This window comes from Pleurodeles waltl, chromosome 8, assembly GCF_031143425.1.
Source record: "Pleurodeles waltl isolate 20211129_DDA chromosome 8, aPleWal1.hap1.20221129, whole genome shotgun sequence".
Lineage (NCBI taxonomy): Eukaryota > Metazoa > Chordata > Amphibia > Caudata > Salamandridae > Pleurodeles > Pleurodeles waltl.
This window is the reverse complement of record NC_090447.1, coordinates 1,369,261,066-1,369,285,807: the sequence shown is the minus strand read 5'-3', so window position 1 is coordinate 1,369,285,807 and position 24,742 is coordinate 1,369,261,066. Positions and strand designations below refer to the sequence as shown.

Genomic DNA, 24,742 nt, shown 5'->3' with positions numbered 1-24,742 from the left:
GTGACAACTTTACTCGTGTGGGCTACCATCCACTCCAAATAATAATTCACTTTCTCAGAAGAGTGGGATAGGCATTTATGCATAATATGAGAATTTTCAGAATAGCACACTTAATAGCAGTGGAGCTGGGACAGAAACAAAAGAGAGGTGTATTGAAATGTAAGGCTAGATAGATAGATAGATTGGTAGGTAGATAGACAGGAAGATAGATAGATAGATAGATAGATAGATAGATAGATAGATAGATAGATAGATAGATAGATAGATAGATAGATAGATAGATAGATAGAAGGTAAAAACAGTAGCAGCAAATGAAACAGAAGGTGTGAGGTGAAGAGAGGGAGCTAGAGCGGGAAATATGTACCATGGAGAGGGCAGGAGCCAAAGATGTGACCCTGGAAATGAAGAAAAAGGAGCTGTTGGTTAGAGGAGGTGGAAAGAAAATTCGGTGAGAAAAAAAGAAAGTGGAGGAAGGTACAAGAAGGGTGTGAACGACAGCTGATAGGAGGTGGGGAGGCGGGTTGATTAATATGGGGAGGGAGCGAAGGAGGAGAGAGCCAGGCATACACAACATACGCTCCTGCACACAGAGGCTGCAGCGGGAACCAGCAGCCAGTTAAGACTTGAGAGCAAGGGGAGCGCCGATACATTGGCTGAGGGATTCTTTTACAGAAAACGCCGACCGGGGGGGCACCGCATCACCTCTGCGTCCGCAGCAGCAGCCACGAAGTGGAGGAAACAGCAACTGCATGGACGCAGCTGCCAAGTGACGGGAACCCTCTGCGCTGCACCGACGCGCTGCCTGCGTCCTCCCGGAGCCTAGGCACAGCGCGGTCCACCGGTCCCTTCGGCTGCTCTGAAGCCACTCTCACTCTCCCCCGGCAGAATACCAGGCAGGACCACAGTTTGGGGATCACCTGAGGCTGCACGGGGCTTGGGAGGTATCCACCGGCTGGCACAGCCTCGAGGCGGGCATACATCTAACTGGCAAGGTAAGGAGAGATATCCATCGCCTCAGCAAGCAGGCTTTGTTATCAGAGAATTCTCGCATGTGCTGAGGGTATTTACACACAGCTCTGCGTGCCGTGCCGGCTCCAGTCTTCGCCGGTGGACGGAGCTGGTGCTCCCTGGTACACAGAGGAGGGCGGCTGCTTCGCGGCGGTGGCAGCATGCTGTTCCGGGCTGCTCGCCCCATTAAACCTTTGATTCTGAAAGTTGTTGCGGGATGTACAGGCGGCATTGACAAGCAGTGCCGGCACTATAGGCAAGAGCACCCCTGCCAGGCTTCAGCGAGGGTAGGTAGCGGGTACTATGATGTCGGGGCACTTCTGCGCCAGGTGAAATAAAGACACGCAGGTGTGTTCTCGCCTCATGCTGTGGCGCGCAGAGATGTGAATGGGTCTGCCCGTGCTGAACAGTCAGTGTGTGGCACTCGCTCAGCATTTTTTAAGCTGGAGACGGGAGGAAGTTCTGCCTTCGCACTGAGAGGTGGATCATGGGCTGAGCACGCGACTGAGATCTGTTTGGGTGTTTGTCATTCTCGTGTACCTGTCCTCCAACTCGCCCAGCACGAATGCTGCGCCTTTCCTGCATTAAGAAGCAGGGCTTTGATCATAGAAAAGTACAATTATTGACGAGGACTACGCCGTGGCTACAAGGAGCAGATATAAAGGCAGTTTAGGTGCATTGCGTGTGCGACTACTGTTTATTTGGATGACATTTTGGTTTTGCCAAGATTGTTTTGACGTGTGTTTTATTGTGTTAATGTTTTAAAAACTAGATGGGACCTACTTCATGTTTAGCATTCAAGAATATGAAAAGGAAAAAGGAATGTTATTTTTTTAGTGGTTTGGGATTATTTAAAAGTGACATCGCACAAAACTGGGCGCCTGGAATTTAATTTAATTCAATTTGATTTTTTTTAAATGTAATATCCGGCCCATAAAAATTGTGTTAGAAACCAGCGCCAGCTGGGGGCGTCTGCACAGGTTCAAGCTCCCACAAGTGCTCGGCGTTTGCACGAATACGGTTCGCACTCATGGGTCTGGAACCTCTGCATAGGTGCAGAACATCCGTAGAGGATCGGAGCTTGTGCACATGTTCGGAGCTTCTGTAGAGTTGAAGCTTCGTGTGTCCGAAGTTCCCCTGCAGGTTCAGAGCACCCGCACAGGTGCGGAGCTTCTGTAGAGAGCTGGAGCTTTGTATGTGTCCTGAGTTCCCCTGCAGGTTCAAAGCACCGGCACAGGTTCAGCGCACCGGCACAGGTTCGGAGCTTCTGCCGAGAGCTGGAGCTTTGTGTGTCCTGAGTTCCCGTACAGGTTCTGAGCACCAGCACTGGTACGGAGCATCAGTAAACAGCTGGAGCTTTTTATATGTCCTGAGGTTCCACACAAGTTCAGAGCAGCAGCGGTTCAGAGCACCAGCACAGGTACGGAGTTTCTGTAGAGATCTGGAGTTTTGCGTGAGCCCAACAGGTTCAGAGCACTAGCACAAGTTCGGAGCACCGGCACAAGTTGCACCAGCACAAGTTAAGAGCACCAGCACAGGTTCTGAGCTTCCTTAGAGAGCCGGAGCTTTGTATGTGTCCTGAGTGCCCATATAGGATCAGAGCACCAGCAGAGGCTGAGAGAACCAGCACAGGTTCGAAGCTTCTGTAGAGAGTTGAAACTATCTTTATGTCCTCAGTTTCCACACAAGTTCAGAGCACCAGTGTTTAGAGTACCAGCACAGTTACAGAGTTTCTGTTGAGAGCTGGAGCTTTGTGTGATACCTGAGTTTTTGCACAGGTTCAGAGGTCCAGCACAGGTTTAGAGGACAGCACAGGTTCAGAGCTCCAGCACAGGTTCGGATCTTCTGCACAGGTTAAGAGCTCCAGTACAGGGTCACAGCTTCGGTACAGGTTCATGCTCCAGCACAGGTTCGGATCTTCTGCACAGGGTCAGAGCTCCAGCACAGGTTCGGATCTTCTGCACAGGTTAAGAGCTCCAGTACAGTGTTGCAGCTTCGGCACAGGTTCGGATCTTTTGCATAGGGTCAGAGCTCCAGCACAGGTTCGGATCTTCAGCACAGGTTAAGAGCTCCAGTACAGGGTTGCAGCTTCGGCACAGGGTCAAGGTCCATCACAGGTTCGGATCTTCGGCATAGGGTCAGAGCTCCAGCACAGGTTCGGATCTTCTGCACAGGTTAAGAGCTCCAGCACAGGGTCGCATCTTCAGCACAGGTTCAAGCTCCAGCACAGGTTCGGATCTTCTGCAAAGGTTCAGAGCTCCAGCACAGGTTCGGATCTTCTGCACAGGTTAAGAGCTCCAGCACAGGGTCGCAGCATCGGCACAGGGTCAAGGTCCAGCACAGGTTCGGCCCTTCTACACAGGTTAAGAGCTAAAGCCCAGGGTCGCAGCTTCAGCACAGGTTCAGAGCTTCAGAACAGGTTCAACGCTCCAGCACAGGTTCGCAGCTTCTGCACAGTGTCGTTGCTTCTCATAGATTTGGGACTTAAGTCCATTTTCCGATCTCCTAGTCCGATTCGGGGCCCTTGCACAAGCTGAGAGCTTGTCATTTCTGCACATGTTCCTCAAAGGGAGGCGAGTAATGAATTAATTTGGTCCTCGGAATAGTCCTCAGTGAGGTTTAAAAGACCGCGAAAAAAACTGAAATGACGTTAAACATCTTCTCATGGCACTGAGCCTGCCACCTACTGATTAATATTGTATTGGGCTGTGAATGAGAGAAATGACTCGTGCATTCATTATCAGTTTGCCATTATGAAATAACACGCTGTGTTTGATCTCTCCATTTGAAGGGAGAATGAACACCTGTGCAGTGAATACTTGAGCATCAGGGATCTATACTATAATATACTACTCGAGCTGGGATTGCTGTTGTAGACAGCTGAAGAGTTTCATGTACACCAGAGATGGTTGTCTCACACAGAAGAGGGATGTATGTGCACGGGAGAGAGCTGTTTGCGCACCGAAGGCTGTACACAAGTAAATCTGACTTACCAGGAAAATGCAATTTTAAAAACAGCGAAAATCAAGAAAGCTAACTTAAGTCCTCACCACAAGTTCGGTGCAATAGGGTGGGGTAGCTCCCACCTGTGGTAAACACCATTACCGATGGTGAGGGAGTTAACACGTGTGGCCAGTACCTCCTATTCTGAGGTATTTTACTTGAAAGGGAAGCACATCTTGCATAATACGTTTTTAACACGCCAAATTGTGCACTGTTTGCCTGTTTTTTGGGCATTTTCTTTCAATATATTTTGGCAGATTTGGCCTGCAGGATATTGTCAGGGGAAAACTGCGCACAAGAGAGTGATCCTTCTCCCACAACTTGTAATTCGATCGCTGTGCAAACACCGATTTGTACAGGGATCATAATTTAGCCTTACATTTTGATGAGGACCTATGGGCCTATTTATGAGTGTGCCAATGAGATAGTTGGTATTCAGTGCACATGATAAAATCAGACACTGCACGGTTCAGAATATATCACGACTGATAAATTACACCTTTTTCCTAGTATTTTCTTTTAAGGGGGGATAACATGCAGGTTTTGGTGCTAACATGCATTCAAGGCAGAAGTTTGATTGTTTTGAGCTAGAGCAGTGGTTCCCAGCCAGTGGATCCGGGACCCCTGGGGGTCCGCAAAGCCTCCTCAGGGGGTCAATGACTGCTTAGAAAATTAAATAACAGATTAATAAAGTGTACATAAATAAAGTGCCTAAATGTACAATTGAAAATTTTAAAACGTACTGTAAATGTCAGGGTATTTGCAATTAAAGGCTAAAAATTAAATTAATATCCTCAGATTGATTCGTGGTAGCAGTGCAAGTGCATCAAACAGAACATCGTATAGATGATGTGTGGCTTCAATTGAATTTAGAAAAGCTCCAACCTTCCTAATAAAATGAATTTGTTTTTGTTTAAAGTATATTTGTTTGCAAATTAAATAAAATGTGTAATTTGTGTATGTGTTTGATGAATGCTTATTTCTTTATTTTCTGTGAATTGTTTTGCATTTCAAATTATCAGCAATGTTTAGTCTGGGGTCCCCAGCTTCCAGTAATGACCCATTGGAGGTCTCCGGATTCCAATGATGATAAAGTTGTGGTCCACAGAAGTGAAAAGGTTGGGGACCACGGAGCTAGAGCTCTAATTATCTATAAGTTTGACTCACCATGTCTTCGAACCAACTTCATCCATATTCACTATCTACTTGATGGGCATAATCAGCTACCTTGCCCTACTAGCATATTTACAAGTTGAAACATTCAATAAGCATAAGGTACTGTCTTTCTTAGTCCATTAAGATATCCATATAGGAGTGTAAATATGTGAAAATAGTTCATTTTGGACATAATTTGTCCCATTTGGGTTTATGGGTGTTGGGGAAAATGACCCATTAGAGGATGGTCATCCTTTACTTTTCTTCATTTTTCTTGGGACTCATCTGCTGGTAATCTTGAAATCTAGAGATGGGATACAGTTATCCATTACACAGTGTATGTGCTCTAACCCCTAATTGAAAGTCAAAATTGGATAAACTTGTTGGGTTCTGTGTTGAACAGCGTTCCATATGAGGATCTCCCACACGAAGAATCATACCTGTTCTTTCTTGATTCCCTGCATTCACAGGTGACGTGACTTTCTTAGAAATCAGGTTTCAGAAATACACATTTTAAATGTAGAAAGGTAGTGCAGTCAGGGTTGTACTGGGGCAGAAAACAAGGCAGTGTTACCCGTTAGCGGATCGTAGCTAAAAAAAAGTGGTTGGAATTCTGCAAATTGAAGCAGTTTTGATCTTGTAAAGACTTGCTGTATATGAGTCTTGCAAGAAATTGGAGACTACATACACCTGTGTTTGCTGCTGGTAACATTAGTAATAATATCAGGGAAATCAACTGTAAAAACTGTCCAGCAGACCATAAAGCAGGCCTCCAATCAGCCATAAAGCCGACCCACACATTTACCTGTCAGACTAGACCTTCTGGCACTGCCAGAATTCTCTATGGGCTAATCAGACCCTCAGTGCTCAATTGATAAAATAATGACTGCCGGTGTCCCAAGCTCTGCTCAGAACCCCACGGGAGGGTGCAATTAAATATTGGTGGGACAGGTACACAGGCAGCATAGTCTTTAAAAAAAAAAAAAGTTTGTGTTTATTGTAAAACAGCAAAATAAATATTCTAGTACATGGGATAAATGTGAATTGATAAGGCAACACATTTTAACCATTAAATATAGTAGGAAAAATGAAAATACAATTAAGTATATAAAAAGAATGCAATGTACCTATGCTGGGAAGTAACGAAATTAGAAAAAGATTAATGGGAGGGGGAATAGATAAGGAAAGGAAGGGTCATCTGATCATGTTGAAAGAATATAACAAGATATACATGAAAAAAACTGTGAACATTAAAACAAGTTAAGTATATTCATTTAAAATATGCAATGTTCAAAATATTTAGATAACAATAAAAAGGGTAAAAACAAGTGTTCAGGGTGGTTTTCTATCCTCAGCTGATACAGTAATAATTTTACTAATATGAGTGGAGATGAGAGAAAGATAATTAGTTAGAGGAAGCCATAATAAATCCCTCTTAATAGCCAATGAAACAGGGGAAACATAGTTAGTGTCCAATCTGTGATGAAAACAAACAGCATTCCACCAAGCTCGAAAAGTTACACAACTGGCTTGTTTCCAATTTGATGTTATTAAATGCAATGCAACTGCTAACAATAGATCTATCTGTTTATATTTCAAATTTACATCCGGGCTATGTGAAGCCAAACTGCCAAATACATTTTTTGCGAGGGAAAAAGGAATTTTGAGTTTAAAAATCTTGTTAATTTGCCGCCAGACTAACCTCAAGAAAAGGGAAATGGGAGGACATTCATATAACATATGTTTTAGATCTGCATTTGGATATGAACAGGACTAACATGATGGGCTACTGATTGTGGAGAAGGAACTAAGGGCCAGATGTAGCAAAATCCGATTTTGCAACTTGCAAATTGCGGGTCTGAGCGACTCGCAATTTGCAAGTAGCAAAATCGGACGCAGAATGGTGTCTCAGACACCTTCTGTGACTCGCTATGGGGTCGCAAAGACCCACCTCATCAATATTCATGAGGTGGGTCGCATTTTGCAGCCCCATAGTGAGTCCCTGCACTCACAGGGATGGTGGCCTGTTGTAGTCAGCAGACCTCCATGTCTGTGACTGCTTTTTAAATAAAGTAGTTTTTTTAAAAAATTTGCAGCCCGTTTTCCTTAAAGGAAAACGAGTTGCAAAATGAAAAAAATACCGAAACCATTTGGTTTCGTTTTTTTCAGAGCAGGCAGTGGTCCATAGTACTAAAATATTTTTGTCGACATTCACAAAGGGAAAGGGGTCACATGTGGACCCCTTCCCTTTTGCGAATGAGTTACCACCAGTGTGACACTGGTGGTAACTGCGACATGCGATGCGAGTCGCAAATAGGAAGGGAACACCCCTTCCTATTTGCAAGTCACATTCCCAAATTGCGAGTCGGTACCGACTCGCAATTTGGGAATGAGCATCGCGTGAGGCCGTTTGCATGGCGCAAACTGCGATTTTCGCAGTTTGCGACATGCAAACGGCTTGCTACATCTGGCCCTATGTAATGAAGAAGTAAATAACAGTCTGTGGTAAACAAAATAAAGTGTTTGTGTAGTTTTTGGATTTTAAGCCATAATTTGCCCCATAAAGTAGTTGGCCAGCATTTTGCCAAATCTTTTTCCCAGGGCAATTCTGTCTTAGATTTGATTCTAACCCGGTTCAATTGTAGAGACTTGTAAATAGCAGAGGCCGAAGGATTAGTGTGTAATAAGGAGCAAAGGTAAGCCAAAAAAGAAAGAGGAGAAGGTACAGATGACAAAGTGGAAATGTACTGTGTAATTGAGGTGTGTAAAAGTTTGTATTGTGGTTTACACGCTGAGGGTAAGGAGTATGTCTTTTGAAGATCAGTAAAAGATACAACTTGATTATGAGCAAAAAGTTGTGACAACTAGTATAACCCTCTGGAGTGCCATGATTTCCAGTATATATCAGTTGTTGACTTGTATGAGTTTATTATGCCAAATAGGTTGTTGTGAAAAGTTAGTACTAGAGGGACAAGCTGAGGGCAAAAGAGGTGATGGGAGTTTGCGACAGTGGAAAATAACTGGTGCAGGAATTGGGCTATATTGGCTAAAAGCAAGAGATCCTTTAAAATCAAAAGCAGAAACAAGAGATTTCTATAGCTGTACCCATACCGAAGGATGTAGGTGTAAGTCAGAGGAAAGCCATTTAGCAGATTGTTTCAAAGAAAAGGCGTGATGATATTTTTTGAAGTCAGGAAATCTAAGACCTCCATTTGACTTATCTATTTTTAAAAGAGACAATGCGATATGGGGCGATGCCTTTCCATAGACATTTGGAAAGTAAAAAGTCTATTTAAAAAAAAATAATAGAAAGGAATATGGACAGGGATCATCGTAATTATATATGATACCATGGGGGAAAGCATCATTTTAATAGAATCTAGTCTCCCCCACCAGGAGAGGAAAAGTGGATGCCAATGAGAAAGGATATCATTTAGGGGCTCATTCCGACCCCGGCGGTGCCGGGGCCGGGGTCGGCGGGAGCACCGCCAACAGGCTGGCGGTGCCCCGCAGGGCATTCTGACCGCGGCGGTTTGGCCGCGGTCAGAACAGGAAAACCGGCGGTCTTCCGCCGGTTTTCCGCTGCCCTGAGGAATCCCCCATGGCGGCGCAGCTTGCTGCGCCGCCTTGGGGGATTCCGACCCCCTCACCGCCATCCTGTTCCTGGCGGTTCCGACCGCCAGGAACAGGATGGCGGTGAGGGGTGTCGTGGGGCCCCTGGGGGCCCCTGCAGTGCCCATGCCAATGGCATGGGCACTGCAGGGGCCCCCATAAGCGGGCCCCACTTTGAATTTCAGTGTCTGCATAGCAGACACTGAAATTCGCGACGGGTGCTACTGCACCCGTCGCACCCTTCCCACTCCGCCGGCTCCATTCGGAGCCGGCTTCCTCGTAGGAAGGGGTTTCCCGCTGGGCTGGCGGGCGGCCTTCTGGCGGTCGCCCGCCAGCCCAGCGGGAAACACAGAATGGCCGCCGCGGTCTTTAGACCGCGGTGCGTTCATTCGGCGGTTCCCGCCAGGCGGGCGGCTCCCGCCGCCCGCCGGGGTCTGAATGACCCCCTTAATGTTTTATAGATGTTTTCAAAATTGAACTTTATAGTCTCATTAATAGCTTGTGAGAACCATACTCCTAAATATTTTATTTTAGAGGGCTGCCAAGTAAATCCAGTGGAAATAACAAGTTGTTTATGACACAGAACATTTAAAGGTAGTATATCACATTTATCAGAGTTAAGTTTATAACTGGAGAGATGCGAAAAGGTATTTTCTGACCTGATGGAAGAAGGGAGGCAGAGAGGTACTGGGATTAGAACAGCATAAATGAATATCGTCAGCATAAACCAACATTTTAACCTTTTGAGATTCTAGTTGAAAACCTGAGATATGCAAATCTTGTCAAATTCTAGTAAAAAAAGAGTTCCAGTTCTATAATAAACAATAATGGTGATAATGGGCAGCCTTGACACACTCCTCTAAATAAGGGAAAATAATCCGAGAGCAAACCATTTACAAAAATTGTAGCTTTTGGACTTGAATATAGTATGGATATCAATTGAATTAGTTTGGGAGGTGGCCCACCACTTTAATGCCTGAAATATGAAGCTCCATTCCATATTATCAAATGCTTTCTCAGCATCTAAGGCGTTAGCCGCAATAGGATGATTTAATGTAGATGCCTTGGTTAGGATATTAAAAAGAACTCAAGCATTGTCGGAGTGTAGACGACCTTTAACAAAACCCAATTGTTCAGCACCTACAAGTTCAGGTAAGATGGGATCTGTCGTAGAGCCAAAGTTTTTGTGAATATTTTATAATCTGTATTAACTGGAGAACTGGGACGATTATTTTCACAAAGTGTGGGATCTTTATGATCTTTTGGCATCAAACAAATCATAGCTTCCTGAAAGGTACCATAGGAGGAGCCGGCTGTGATGAAAGAATTAAATAACTGTAAAAGTTTAGGTAAAAGGGATTTCGTGAAGCAACTATAAAATTCAATAGTAAACCCGTCAGCACCAGGAGCTTTCCCAGTGCGAAGGACAGAGATTACATGAGATAATTCTGAGAGTGTGATATCTGACCCAAGTGAATATAAATCAATATGCTGTGCAGAGGGAGAGGGGATGAATTGAAAGTATGTTGATAAATCTGGTCGGGATGAATGAGTATCATAGGAATATAAATTGATGTAGAACAAATTCCTGCATTATTGTCCTCATTAGGACCATGGCGGTAACAACCGCCTACCACCGCAGCGACGGCTGTCAAAAGACCGTCGCCATGGCTACCAGCCGTCTACCGGATTATGACCACAGCAGGATTTCCGCCAGACGGATGACGGAAATCCGGCTGTGGCCATATTATGAGAATAATATGGCCTGGCAGTATTCTGCTGGCGGACGCTGCTGCTGGCAGGAGCGCCTCATCCCTTCTCCTGCCGGAGGACCCCCTGACGACCGGTAAGTTGGTTTCTCCGACAGGGGAGAGGTGTATGTCTGTGCGTGTGTGTATGCAGGTGTGTGTTAAGTGTTGTGTGTGTGTGCATGTATGGATGTGTGAGTGCGTGTATGTTGAGTTGTGTGATTCCGTGTGTGCATGTATGTATGTAAGTGTGTGCAAGTGTGTGTGTGTGTGTGAATGGATGTATGCTTGCGTGGATGTATGTTGGAATGGGTGTGTATATGCATGTGTGCGTGTGTGAAGGGAGGGGCATGTATGGGGGGTCTGGAGAGGAAGAGAGGGTGGGGGAAACCTGGGGAGAGGGCAGGGAAGACCCCTAATAGTGACAGGGAAGGGATTCCCTGTCACTGATACTGCCTACCTCCATGGTTTTCGTGGCAGTAAGGATGCTATGAAAACCATGGCGGTAGGTGGGGTCATAATCCTGCAGGCGGGCAAGTGATGGCCGCCGGGCTGGAGAGTGAAGTCTCCAGCCTGGTGGTCATTACCGCCATGGCGGTCGGTGTGGTACATTGCCAAACCGCCAATGTCATAATATGGAGAAAAGTAGCGCCAGCCTGTTGGCAGTACTTTCCTCCATATTAACGCAGACCGCTGGGGTCATAATGACTCCCTTTATCTTTACCTGTATAAATAAGATTCCCACTTGAATTTTCGTAGAGATTCAATTTTAGTCCCTTCTCTCCTGATCTTTAGATTAGCAAACAACTTTCACATTTTGTTTTGACCCCCACAATATTTTGCACTACTTTTTTAGAAATATGAGGAAGCCACATTCGTTATCAATTTATTAAATAAAAATGTGGCTTCAAAAAGAGAACCTAATGATGCTTCATTATTAGAACGATAATAATCATATTTAAGTTTTTTAATTCTTTTAAGTAATTGCGTAGTTTGGGATTCCATGAGTTTTTTCTTGATGGAAACAAATTTTATTCTAAAACCTCTAGCTGCTTTAAATAGTCCCAAATGGAAACAAAAGAGGTGTCAGGTGTCATGTTTAAGGTAAAGAATTCATTAATAAAGGATTCAAATTCAGAAGTAAATTTAGAATCGGAAAGGAGAGAGTTGCTATAACGACATCTGCCAGCATGAGGTGAAAAAGGAATAAGGTCAATATCTTTATAAACTGGTGCATAGTCTGAAATCAAAATGGAACCTATGTCTGAACAGAGAACATTTTGGGTAAAAGATTTACTAAAGAAAAGATAATCTATCTGAGATTGTGAGTGGCGTGGGTGTGAATAAAAAGTATATTCAGAAAGGTCTGGATGACATAATCTCCAAATATCAACTAAGGAGTTACGATGTATGCAAGATTTAAATTGAGAGTGCATCTTGAAATGTATGAACTTAACTGTTGAGTGTCGGTCCAAAACAGGGTCCAAAATGTGATTACAGTCTCTGCCAAATTTAACATAGACATCATCACATGAATGTAATTTATCTTATATATTGGACCAAAAAATATTATCTACTGAAACCGGACCATAAACATTAAAAATAATAAGAGGTATATTATTTATCCAGAGTTTGACAATAATCCAGCGACCCTCAAAAATCAGTTTCTTGGTGTATTTCCGTAAAATGCACCTGTTTATGGCAAAGAATCACTACTCCATTTTTCTTCCCCAGAGCATGAGAAGCAAACACATTGCCTACCCAACATTATTTAAGTTCAGTTACTTCTGTCTCAGAGAGGTGTGATCCCTGAAGAACTGCTACATCTGTTTTTAGTTTGGCTAAATGAGATAACACCCGTTGTCATTTGATGGGATTACCTAACCCTTTTATATTCCATGTAGTAATCTGGAAAGTAACATAAAAACATTAGTAAGCATATATTGTATGTTTACAGTTTCAGAAATATTTACAGAAAAAATAAAGAATGAGAAAAATAAGAAAATTAATGAATAAAAGAAAAGAAAGAGAAAAGGTCTGATGAGAAGAAAACAAGAAAAGTTAAAGAATAAATTAGAAAGATAAAGTAAAAAGTCAGAAAGTTGCAAAGAACAAAGAGACAGTACAGGTCATACAAATGACGACTGAAGGACATACCTACAAAAATACAGAACAGAAGGGGAGGGTAGCAACACCAGAAGATGATGAAGACTTCCATCAAGATCCACAGAACGCATGGATGAGCTCAACTTGGATGAAGATGTCACATAATGGGTGGCAAACAGGAATGAGATGCGAGGACATATACCTATATTAACAGAAAAAAGACTGCATTAAATTAAGATTGTACTACTGGGAGAAAAACAATAAAATCAAGTGATAATCTTAAGAAAAAGTCCAAATTAGGTGACTTTTGAAGTATCCATTTCTTCTGTTCTATGTTATTGTAAGAATTGCTTAAGTGTGTCCGGATCTTCGAAAGTGGTTGTTTTCTCTTTGTATGTCATCTTGAATAGACATGGATGAAGTAATCCAAATCTAGCATTGATGGCTCTGAATTGATGATGCAAGTCTAAACATTGTTTGCAGCAATCAGTTGTAGCTTTGGCAACATCTTGAGAGAAATACAGTTTGTGACAGTTCCAAGTTATTTGTTTTTTAGCCTTAACGGTAGACAGGACTTGAAGTAAGTCTGTGTATTGCAAAAAGGGCATAATGATTCCTCTTGGTTTATTAGAGACTTTCGGTCCCAATCTGTGAGCCCTCTGGATATTGAGAGAACTGGTTGATGATAAAATCCAGAAGTTTAAGAAGAAAGGTTTGGAAGTATGTAGTCGGATTGGAGCCCTCTGTATTTTCTGAAAAACATATAAGCGTAGATTATTCCTAGGATTTCTATTTTCAAGATCCTCACTATGTCTCTTGAGTAGTGAAATTTCAGACTTCAGGTTTGAAATACAAGAAACTGCTTGTTGAAATTTCTCTCTTTCCTGTTCCACCAGTAAAACTCTTGATTCCAAGTAAAACCATATATCATTTAAGTGCTGCAAAGCTTTTGTGGTCTCCTCCATAAAGGGTTTCAATGCACACATTTCTTCCAAAATCAAATCCATGGAGGTTGACGAGGGCTTCCCTGGGGAGGGAGGATCTTTTTTAAGTCTTTTGTTTGAACCTGTTGTTATTTTGTTTGATGAAGTCATATCCGGTTCCTGAGTGGGACTCAGATCTTGAGGAAATCGTGTCATCCATGTTGTCGCAGTTAGAGTCTGAATCTGACTGAGGAGTAATATGAGGAGTATTAGAGAGTTTAAGACTTCTTTTCTTTCCCATAAGCCTCAACTTGAAGCGGAATGAGTATGCAAAAGAAGAATAAAAGCACCCTAAGTCAACGTTGCGCGGTAAAGATATTAAATATCTGTGGAAGTTGAGAAATCTACTAGAAAGTATCCAGTAAAATGCCAAATGATTATATACACAAAAACAATGCGATATAAGTAAAAATTGTTAATAAAAATCAGCCTCATCCTGTCACTAAATAAGTAAATGATAACATTTCCAAGATGAAGGGAAAAATAAAGAAAATGATCCTTTTCATATTCTCAAATATATAAGAGGAAAACAGATTAGGAAAAGGATTTGCTGCAATAGTAAAGTAGAAAATACTTCAAGGTTAAGCAGTTCTGAGGAGAAAATATGTTAGTCAGTATTTAAAATGGTGGGTGGAATTCCATTCCTGAGGAAACTCCCCTGGGGCCAGTCACACAAGTAAACATAAATAAATAAAAGTCGCCCCTAGGACTCACCAGTACAACAGGAGGAGACACGTGTTTGTCTCCTCCGAAAAAGGAATCTGCAGTGGCATAAATAACTACTGAGGCCTCCCTTATCCACGGAGCCTCAACGTTACGCCGCCATCTCGGTCGGTGCCGAACCGCCCCCCCCACCCTAGGTAGCGTAGTCTTTAATCCACTTCATTCCTGTTTAATCCACTTCAAAGCACATCCTGCACTTTTATCTCACTCTTGCTTGCCTCTGCTTTCTCCCTTTCCATCGGTTTTCCCTGCTTTCTATTCCTCTATCCATTCCACTTGGTTTGTTTTTCCCTCTCTTACACTTTGTAAATATCTGACAAGGAAAAATAAGTTCCGGTCCCTGAAAATCAGTGCTGGAGGCCCCCATCAGCAGCCACTGGTTCAAATTAAGCACTGCAGACCCTGAGTGCAGTTTCTTGGACACATGAATGTGAGATGTCATGTAAAACACCGTGCTTCCATTTCAGGCTGAATTTCTAGTGCTCTGTGTTGGTTAATTTCATGAAAAGTGCACTTGACAAGCTCTGGATTGAGGTGTGGAAGTATGACTGAAGAGCCCTGCACAATATCACTGGGCTGTGTAACCAAAGTGATTTTAGGACATGCCTCATGGCTGCTTGGAATCTCCAGTATAAAGTCACGATTAAGATAAAGATAAAGCCAATAGACTAGTCACCTTATATAGACACTTTGCTGTACCCTTAGATAGTCCATTTCCACAGCTCCATACTCCACCACAGACTCCGGTTTGTAATAAAAACGTCAGAGCCACTTGGCAAGAAGTCCCTGACTACATTCAGCACCACAGTGCCATACAAGTGGCACACCAGGTGCTACATAAATGCTAAACACAAATACCCCCAAATCAATCAGTCATAATATAGATGGAGTACTCAAACTAATATGTTTATTGAATGTCTTGTGTTTTGTTTCATTGGTCTGTTTTCTGTGTATATTTAGTGCGTTGATGCTTCTTTTTAACACGTCACATATGTGTATCCAATAACAGTAACTTTGGACATTTTTCACCATTCCTGCTCCTGTCTGTCCCAGGCATACTGGGGGTCATTCTGACCCTGGCGGCCGGTGACCGCCAGGGTCACCGACCACGGGAGCACCGCCAACAGGCTGGCGGTGCTCCCAAGGGCATTCTGACCGCGGCGGTTCAGCCGCGGCCAGAAAGGGTAAACCGGCGGTCTCCCGCCGGTTTACCACTGCCCTACAGAATCCTCCATGGCGGCGGAGCGCGCTCCGCCGCCATGGGGATTCTGACACCCCCTACCGCCATCCTGTTCCTGGCGGGTCTCCCGCCAGGAACAGGATGGCGGTAGGGGGTGCAGCGGGGCCCTTGGGGGCCCCTGCAGTGCCCATGCCAATGGCATGGGCACTGCAGGGGCCCCCGTAAGAGGGCCCCACAAAGTATTTCAATGTCTGCAAAGCAGACACTGAAATACGCAACAGGTGCAACTGCACCCGTCGCACCTTCCCACTACGCCGGCTCCATTCGGAGCCGGCGTCCTCGTGGGAAGGTAGATTTGCCCTGGGCTGGCGGGCGGCCTTTTGGCGGCCGCCCGCCAGCCCAGGGCAAATCTCAAAATACCCTCAGCGGTCTTGTGACCGCGGAGCGGTATTTTGACGGGGGAACATTGGCGGGCGGCCTCCGCCGCCCGCCAATGTTAGAATCACCCCCACTGTCTTAGAACTGTGAGGTGGTCTGTTTTATGGTCTTATGGGCCGGTGTTTACTGTTGATTTCCCTGATAGTAAAATAAACGTTGGCTGCAGCAAGCACAAATCCATACAGTCTTCCATACCTTGCAAAACACCTATGCACCTTGCCTTACAGGTTCACTGCTGTCCTAATTTACAAACATTGTGCACTTTTGCAGCTGTCTGATTAACTAATGGGGGCCACTTTAATTTGGTGTCCAGGCCTATTTTCTGTCTCAGTCCTACCCTGCACATGAAATAGCATTGTTCCTGATTTAATAAGAACTGCACCATGGGTTCTATTAGTCAAACGTGCTTCATTTTGTCTAGTGCACCTAATGGACCAGATGTTCTATTTAGGGGAGTGCAAATTTGCAACATCATGAGACTCCCAATTCTTCATATTCTATTTAAACTACTGGAGATACTGATGCCAGTTGTCAGACAACCTTGGGCTCAAGGGATTTAACAAACTTCACAGAGGGCAAAAATCGGTATCTTGGCAGTATTGTAATAAGGATACCCTGGAACCTGGTGAAAGCAAGGAAGGTCACCCTTCAAATACTGTTGGGCTTGTAAAATACAGCAAATATCAGTGCTCAGTGGCACCCCAGGGCTTATCTTTTAAGTGTCATTTCCCATTGGGAGCAGATAGAGATCTTGAGTTTGGGATACTGAACTCACAATTTAAAAATACATATTTTGGTGAAGTTGGTTTTTGAATTGTAAGTTTTAAAAAGCCACTTTTAGAAAGTAGGCATTTTCATGCTTAACCATTCTGTACCTCTGCATATCTGCTGAATACACGTTTGGGACTGGATGACAGTTGGGCTGTTTGTGCATTCACTCTAACAGTCACACAAAGGAGGTGTGTCCTGCATATCCTGATGGCCCATCACTGGGCTGATGGGTTTTCCTGAGCTGAAGTGATTGGAGGAGCTGACTCTTGCACCTGAATAGGGTAGTGCCTGTTCTCTTGCAAATCATTCTCCAACCCCCCAGGGTGTGTCTGGGGCCAGGGCAGGGAAAGGCAGGGTCTTGGGCACTACAAATACTTCTCTTTGAAGTTTACCTACTTCAAAGTCAGAAATGGGTATAAGTACTGGACCTCTGACACTACATAGTTAGAATCCTTCTTGACTGAGGACATTCTGCCATGAAGAAGAGCTGGATGCTCTAGGAGGGACAGCTACTCTGCCTGTTGCTTTGTTGTGCTGGCCTGCTGTGTGCTGCTTCTGCCCTGGGAGTGAAAGTACTGGGCTTTGCTTTCCACATCCTGCTTCAAAAGGTTCTCCAAGGGCTTGGACTGAGCTTACTTCCGCTTAAGTCCTAGGGACATCAAAGCCTTCATCTGCTCTTTAACTCAGAGTCCTGATTTGCCAAGTGGTTCCAAATCCTGTCCCTGGGCCCTTGAGAGTGAGTTCTGGTATAACCAAGAAGACACCAAGCACATCAACTCCACAGTGACTCCATCCCGTTGCATGACTGTGAGTGGCACCGCAGGCCCGACACTACCGCAGAGCTTCCGAAGTCCTGCCACAGTATGAGACCCGAGTGCAGTGTCACTGGCGTCTGTGACACCCAAATTCACCGCAGCACCCATGGCCCCGTGGTGTTATCGCAGCCCTGCAAACTCGGTGCCTCGTGTCTTGATCTGCTGGATTCATCAACCTCACCTTGTTGTAAGGAACCGACAACTCGCCACCGACTCTGCATTACCTCCCCTGCAACCATAAGGAACCAACACCTCACCTCCCCTGCCTAGCAGTAAGGAACCAATGCCTCACCACCCTGGTAGCAGTAAGGAACCAACACCCCAAAGGCTCCAGTGACGCCTCACCTCCCCAACTCTGTGCAACATCTTTATTTCCTCTTTGTTTTCCAAGGCACTGCACCTGGAGTCAGTGCAACTCCATGACCGGCGTACACTCCCTTGCGAGTGGCATTGGACTTTTGGGAATGACTCCCTCATGATGCCGTGATAGCCCCAGTTGGAGCTATTGCATTTCCAAGCACTTTACTAAAACTTAATCTTTGAAAATTCGTATCTTTACTTGTGTATGTTGTTGTTTTGGTCTTATTTTCCTCAGATAAATACCGGCTATTTTCTAAACTGGTGTGGAGTACTTTTGTGGTGTTTTCACTGCATTACTGTGTGTGTGTGTGTACAAATACTTTACACATTGCCTCAGAGATAAGCCTGACTGCTCATGCCTAGCTTCCAAGGGGGTGAGCAGGGGTTATCTTAGCTGTGTGGCTTCCATACCCTGACTAGAGGGAAGGTCCCTACTTTAAAGGGTGCAAACCACTGCCAACTAGAGATCCCATTTCTAACACCCCTCTTGCCCGCGCACACAAAACCAGAAGAATGGGAAAAGTTTCTACTTGTCTCTAGAGGAACAAGAATGTTCCTAGATTTCCATATGTATCATAGATGTTCATATGTGTCAAATATTTATCTTACCTCTCTCGCTGGTATTAGACGGGGCAGTACCTGCAGAAAAGGATGTCCCAGCAGCTCTTTTGCCATAGTCACCATGAACATTGTATCACATTTCTGTCCTTATCCCAGCAAATAAAAAATTGAATACAGAAACTCTTGTCAGATTTTTTTTAATATATTTTCATGATCTTCAGAATGTTGATTAGACTAACTTTAAGCTTCCTCCTGGCAGTAACTTTGCCATATTCAAATCAGTGGAATAAATAAACACCACCACTGATGCTATCAGAAATTCCTCCCTGGAACATTTAAGCATCTAGATAATGTCACTTGCCTGTGCAATGGGCGGACTAAAAAGTGGCTCAGAATATTATTGTTTGACAAAGCTTTCTGTGATGAAACTCTGACAATGGTTTATTTCTTTTTGATCACCTACATTTGAAGTGAATGCATCTGTTTCTTACATGTTTCAGCAGTAAATTCATTTATTGATTTTTAATTAATAATGAACAAACTAGTACACTGTGTCGCCCTTGACCATACCTGTTTGTTGCAAGTAAGAAAGCATATTTTAGGCTTAGCTTCATTAATGTTACAGTGCTGCTTCAAATATTTATACACCATGATCTCAATGACCAATCAGTTTTACAAGGGGAAGCTTCCTTACACAGCGTGCCTAGCAAAGCAGAGTTGATTAGCTGTGGCAGTCTGCTTTTAACTGCTTCAGATCAGCGACCAAATGACATGCTCTCTAGCGATTAACGCAGAAAATCTGACAAGGCAGGAAAGAAGAAAGAACAGCCAAGTGAACAGGTTTTGGCAGGTCAAGCTACTACAGCTAAGAAGAAATAGGTACCTTGATGACAGTACAAAAATAAAAAGTGACAATAGGGCAGAAAATAGTTGTAGCATACTGCATGACCAGAAATGTACCGGCAGCAACTGAAGCAGCGAGCAGTTTGTAACACATCAGAAGCAATATTTAACAGTCCACATCCCGAGACTGTGGGTACAGAAATTAATTGATAAGTAGTAGTAGAGAATCCTCAAGATTAGAACTTATGCTAAACTCCGACAAAATTAAAGAAACCTGCGGCTAAAAAGTAAAAGTAGATTTTTTAAAGAATCCTGGGTATCCATTTGCTGCTTTGCTCAACCCACATGCTTCTTTTAGAGAAGGTGCACGTGTATTATTCTGAAAGCATGCAAGAGTGACTAAGTACCCTTTCCACCAATCTGAAGGTCTGTCAGCCTCATTTAGAATCAGACTGACCTTCAGTGTATAGATGACGAAGACTACTCCTTATCTGCTGCCTATACACACCTCCAACAGTCTGATAGAGTAAGTGCCATTGGAGATTTGGCCATGTGTTCCCCCACCATATTTAGATAGGGCAGACACAGGGCCACCATGAAAAACATGGAAGTAAAGAGCAGTGAAAACATTTAAGTGACCTCCATGCCATGGGAGAATCCTCCCTTGACATGGGGGTCAGTGTCCTTTAAATCTAAAAAAGAAAGTCCTGCTTCAGGATCTTCTTTTTGAAAATAGAAAAGAAGTCATGCTTGATGTATGGCTACGCCATATTAACATCAAATCCTGGACACAGGGATAGAGGACATCTCTAAATACAGTGTTGGAGTACTCTTGCCATAGTGAGAGTAAAGTACTTTGTTGTGGCAACAGTAATTACTCAGTCTGTCAACAATTAAATCAGCCCCTAAGTTGTGCAGTCACTGGTCCAGATCGAGGGACAGATGTACATGTACATTGGTTGCGCTAAATGGTATTTTATGAACCAAACTATCTACCAATAGGTCTGTTCACTAACTATTAAAATGTAGTGTCTCAATTTGACAGCCCTAATTAATATTGATATTAATGAGATAGGTTGTAAATTGCGGCCCACAATGATTGGGATCGTGACCTGCTGTCGTCATCAGAATATCATGTATGTGATTTCATTTAAATAAAGCAATCATCTTTTGTTTAAAAAAAAATGAAGACCATTGTCTCTAAAGGAGATTGGAATGCATTAAAAACAGATATGTTTTAAAAAGTATTTTTTTTTTACATTTAAAATGGGGAAGAGGTCCCTTGGCAATGCCCTTCTCATTTGTAAATGGGTTACATCTTCCTTTGATTTCCCAAGGTTTGCTATTCTCATTGCGGTGGCTAACTAATGACACATACCTTAAAGAATCACGAATATGAACTGACGCCCTAAACAGGTCCCCAGGTGTGCTCTCATAAACCTATTTTTCAATGCCATAATGTCTTACTGAGTCACACTATGAATTGTGTATGTACCCAAAAGCCATTTTGAAGTTGCAAATGTTCCAATTTTGCAAATTGAAATCCAACAAGAAAAGAAGAACCAACAAGCAGCCCAGGTGGTACACAGAGGATCTCTGAGACTCCAAATGACACTACAAACATCTAGAAAGTAAATGGGGAGCCAGCCATGAAACCACCAATAGAACTATCTAGGAGGCTGCATTCAGATGTCACCACCAGCAACTGAGAGACACCAAGAAAAGAAAAGTAGTTGAACGCATCGCTGTGAGCTTCAACAGCTACAAGGAGATCTTATTGATCGTCAAGGAATTCACCATACCCTCAGGCTCCATCAACAGCATCAACCCCTCAAGAATTCTGCGACAAACTAAAAAACGTCTTCCACAGCAAAATTATAAACATCTACAACAATTTCACACAACAACCAGAACCTGGTAATCTCATCCCAACCTCCTAATCACCATCAAAGACAGCCACCTGAGCAAATACAAAACTCACACCAGAGAAGATACAGTAACAGTCATGAAGACCATCCACTCAGTGGCCACAACAGATCCATGCTCGACCACATCTGCAATCTCAGAGCATCACCAATCAACACCACCATCACCATTGTCATCCACACCTCCATCACATAAACCACATTCCTGAAAGATTTTAAGCAAAAAGTGGTCAATGCCTTTCTCATACTCATAAGCCACCTCGAACTACACAACCCACTGGACAACACTCAATCAGGATTTAGAAAAAGAACACAGCACCAAAACAGCACTCATTGTAGCCACCAATGACATCCAGACCATCCTGAACTAAGGAGAAACAGTGGTCCTCATCCTTCTCAACCTCTCTATGGCGTTCAATGCAGTCTCCCACAGCACACTCATCAGAAGACTGGAATCCAAGGACTCACACTCTGCTGGATCCCAAACAGTCACACTCCATCCATTCATGTGGGAGACCAAAAATTTGATCTGCGGAATCACCCACGGATAATTTCTCACCCAACCCTGTTCAACATCTACAAGACACCACCCGCCAACATTGTCCAATCTCAAGGCATCACCCTCATCACTCACACCGACAACACCCAACTCATCATCTCCCTAATGGACAAGACATCCAACATCAGAACCAATTTCACCAATTGCCTGGCCATGGTAGCAGAACGGATGACCACTAATTGCCTGAAATTCATCTCTGGCAAGACAGAAGTACTGGTCGTCAGAAATTAGATGTCCCCATGGAACACCACATGGTAGCCGAGACAGCTAGGACCAACACGCATCGACCACACCAGAAATCTGGGGATTACCCTGGATGACAAACTCAACATGGCAGTCCAAGTCAAAGCAATGGTTGCTGCCTACTTCTTATACTATGAAAGGTCTTCAAGTGGCTACCGCAGAACATCAGATGAACTGTCACACAAGCACTCATCAGAAGCAGGCTTAACTATGGCAATGTACATGAAACCGGAATGGACAAGCAACTCCCACACTGACGTCAGACCATACAGAGCACCGCCGCAAGACTGATGCTTAACCTCCATCACCCTACCCACATCCCACCCCCACCTCAGAGAGCTCCACTCGCTCCCCATCCACAACCACAGCCAAGTCAATATTGTTATGCACACATACAAAGCTCTGCACAACACTGGACCAGAGTACCTAAACAACTACATACACTTTCAGCAGCCTACTAGACACCTACGCTCAGCCTCCATTTTCACCTCCCCCCCCCACATTCACAAAAGCAGAACACGAGGTCATCATTCTCCCATATCATACCCAAAACATTGAAAGACTTCCCACAACTTATCAGAGCCTCCTCCTCATTTTTTAAGCTCCAGAAGAAGCTAAAGACCTGGCTATTCCAATAAGTCTGCACGGACCACACACCTTCTCAAGTGCCTGTATATCCTCAGGGGTGATTACTGTGCTTTTCAAATCAACAAAACATAGCATAACAATGCTCTTAAATTATCCTGTGAAGCGCAGCCTTAGAATTTATAACTGTTGGGGTGTTGAATGGATCCACGTAGCTCATGCAGTGCTGGGATGCATTCAACAATTGAGTAAGAGAGATTATACGTACCAAGTCTTTGACTCTATGTGGTGACTGACTGAGTGCCCTATACTGACAGCTGAACAGTGGGGTATCCCATGGACACTTGACTACATTTTGCAGAGAGCCTTACCATGACACAAATAATTAGCCATTCTTAAATCTCTATTTATGAGTGTCATTACACTAGGCAATAGTAACACCTGCTACTCACTTTGTTTAGAAAAGCTGAAGTGAGGTATGAATCTCTATCTAAAAATAAAATTAGATGTCAAGTTATAATTTATGGCCTCTGGAAGCACATATGTGACATAACTAAAATTACTATTCCCATATTAGCATTTCATTTGATTTTTATATAAGGCATTGTCCTTATTTAATGGACAAGCTACGTAACCTACAGTTTTGTGCAGCTTTTACCCATCATATGGATCTAGATTTGCATCCATATTTTGCTTCAAAAGATGTGCACTGAATTATAATGGCCTTTGCTTTAGAAATCTGCAACATAATTCAGAGGTTTCTCTGTTTTTAGCAGCTTGGCACGCATGTCAAATACCCATATATATATATATATATATATATATATTTTTTTTTTTAAATAGCCTCTGCTTTGTGTTCGTTCGTTTACTCGTTCATCTAGTTGCTTTTGCGATGATACACATTGTTTCAGTTGAGGCGGATATGAGTATCTCAAAGGACGTATTAATTTCGACTGTGTCCATAGTTTGAGTCATACTGTCTAGTGGAAAATAAATTCAGTCTGCTTGATCTGAAAATCCAGAGATTCCAGTGCTTTTAGAAATGATGATATATTGTGTTGAAAACTGTGAAGCTAAAACAACCTTTTAGCATTCCAAAAGCTGCAGCTTATATAAGGGGAAGACAGGCAAATTGTATATTGTTTATTTCTGTCGACTCTGCATTTTTCTAGGTAGTCATGGTTTCTGATTTCTGGTCACATGGTCAGAGCCTGACTTCTAAAACATTTTATTATAAAAAGCAATAACACTTAAATATTATACTAATACTATGTATATAATTATAGTTAGGGAAATGAGTGCACTTAAAGGCAGTGAAATTAGACTTTTATTTTCTATATGCTGGCGCAATGCTTAAGAGTGCAATGTTTGTTAACAGCGCTTAAGGGCAACCTTTTTTTACACATGTCACTGTCTAGAATGCTAAATTCGATTTTTAGCTCTAATTAGTAATTTCATAACAAAACTTTGCCTGTCCAGAATACAATGATGAACAGTGGCAGTGCAACACTGGTTCCCCAAACACTGTGCGTCAATCCTTGCTACATGCCCCCCATTTAGTAACTGGGAAGTTGCAGATTTATCCCTATAGGAATTAACTGTAATATCCAGATATAAAAAAGGGCATCATTTGTTATATGGTCTCCACATTTTTCCTCTGTGGTTTTTGTTGACTTAGAACTCTGCGCTATGCTGCTGATAAACAGTGGAACAGCGAGAGTTTTTGTTTCCTCCTCAACATGTACTTATTAGCTTATTCAACTCCTCTAAAAAGTCATTATAAATGGAAAAAGAAATGCACCAGTGGTGTGGCGGTTACATTTGACACGTGGGCTGCATTCTGCTATTAACCCACCCAAAGAGAAGACAGAACTATACTACTTTAGGGACCCTCATCCTGTGATGTCAGTGCTGCTGTTTAAAAGCACCACAGTAATATATGAAAGGAGAAGTGACTGTGCCATGTAGAAAACAAACACTTAAATATATATCCTAAATAGCCCTTAAATTGTGCCTAATATGGCCACAATATTGAGTGGGTATCACATAACAATGTGGCATGCTACATGCTGGGGACAGTGTACCTTCACTGTGAACAATTGCCCAAAAGCTGTTTTTACTTGT

General features: G+C 43.2%; 1 protein-coding gene across 2 annotated transcripts in view; it reads left to right on the top strand.

Moving 5' to 3' along the window:
* The first annotated feature begins 552 nt into the window (after window positions 1-552).
* Window positions 553-24,742, top strand: part of CNTN5 (contactin 5) — a 3,179,309-nt gene continuing 3,155,119 nt past the window's right edge. For both annotated transcript variants that reach the window (XM_069202389.1, XM_069202386.1), the window contains exon 1: window positions 553-992. The gene's annotated coding sequence lies outside the window, so the exon portion shown is untranslated. The remainder of the gene's footprint in view (window positions 993-24,742) is intronic.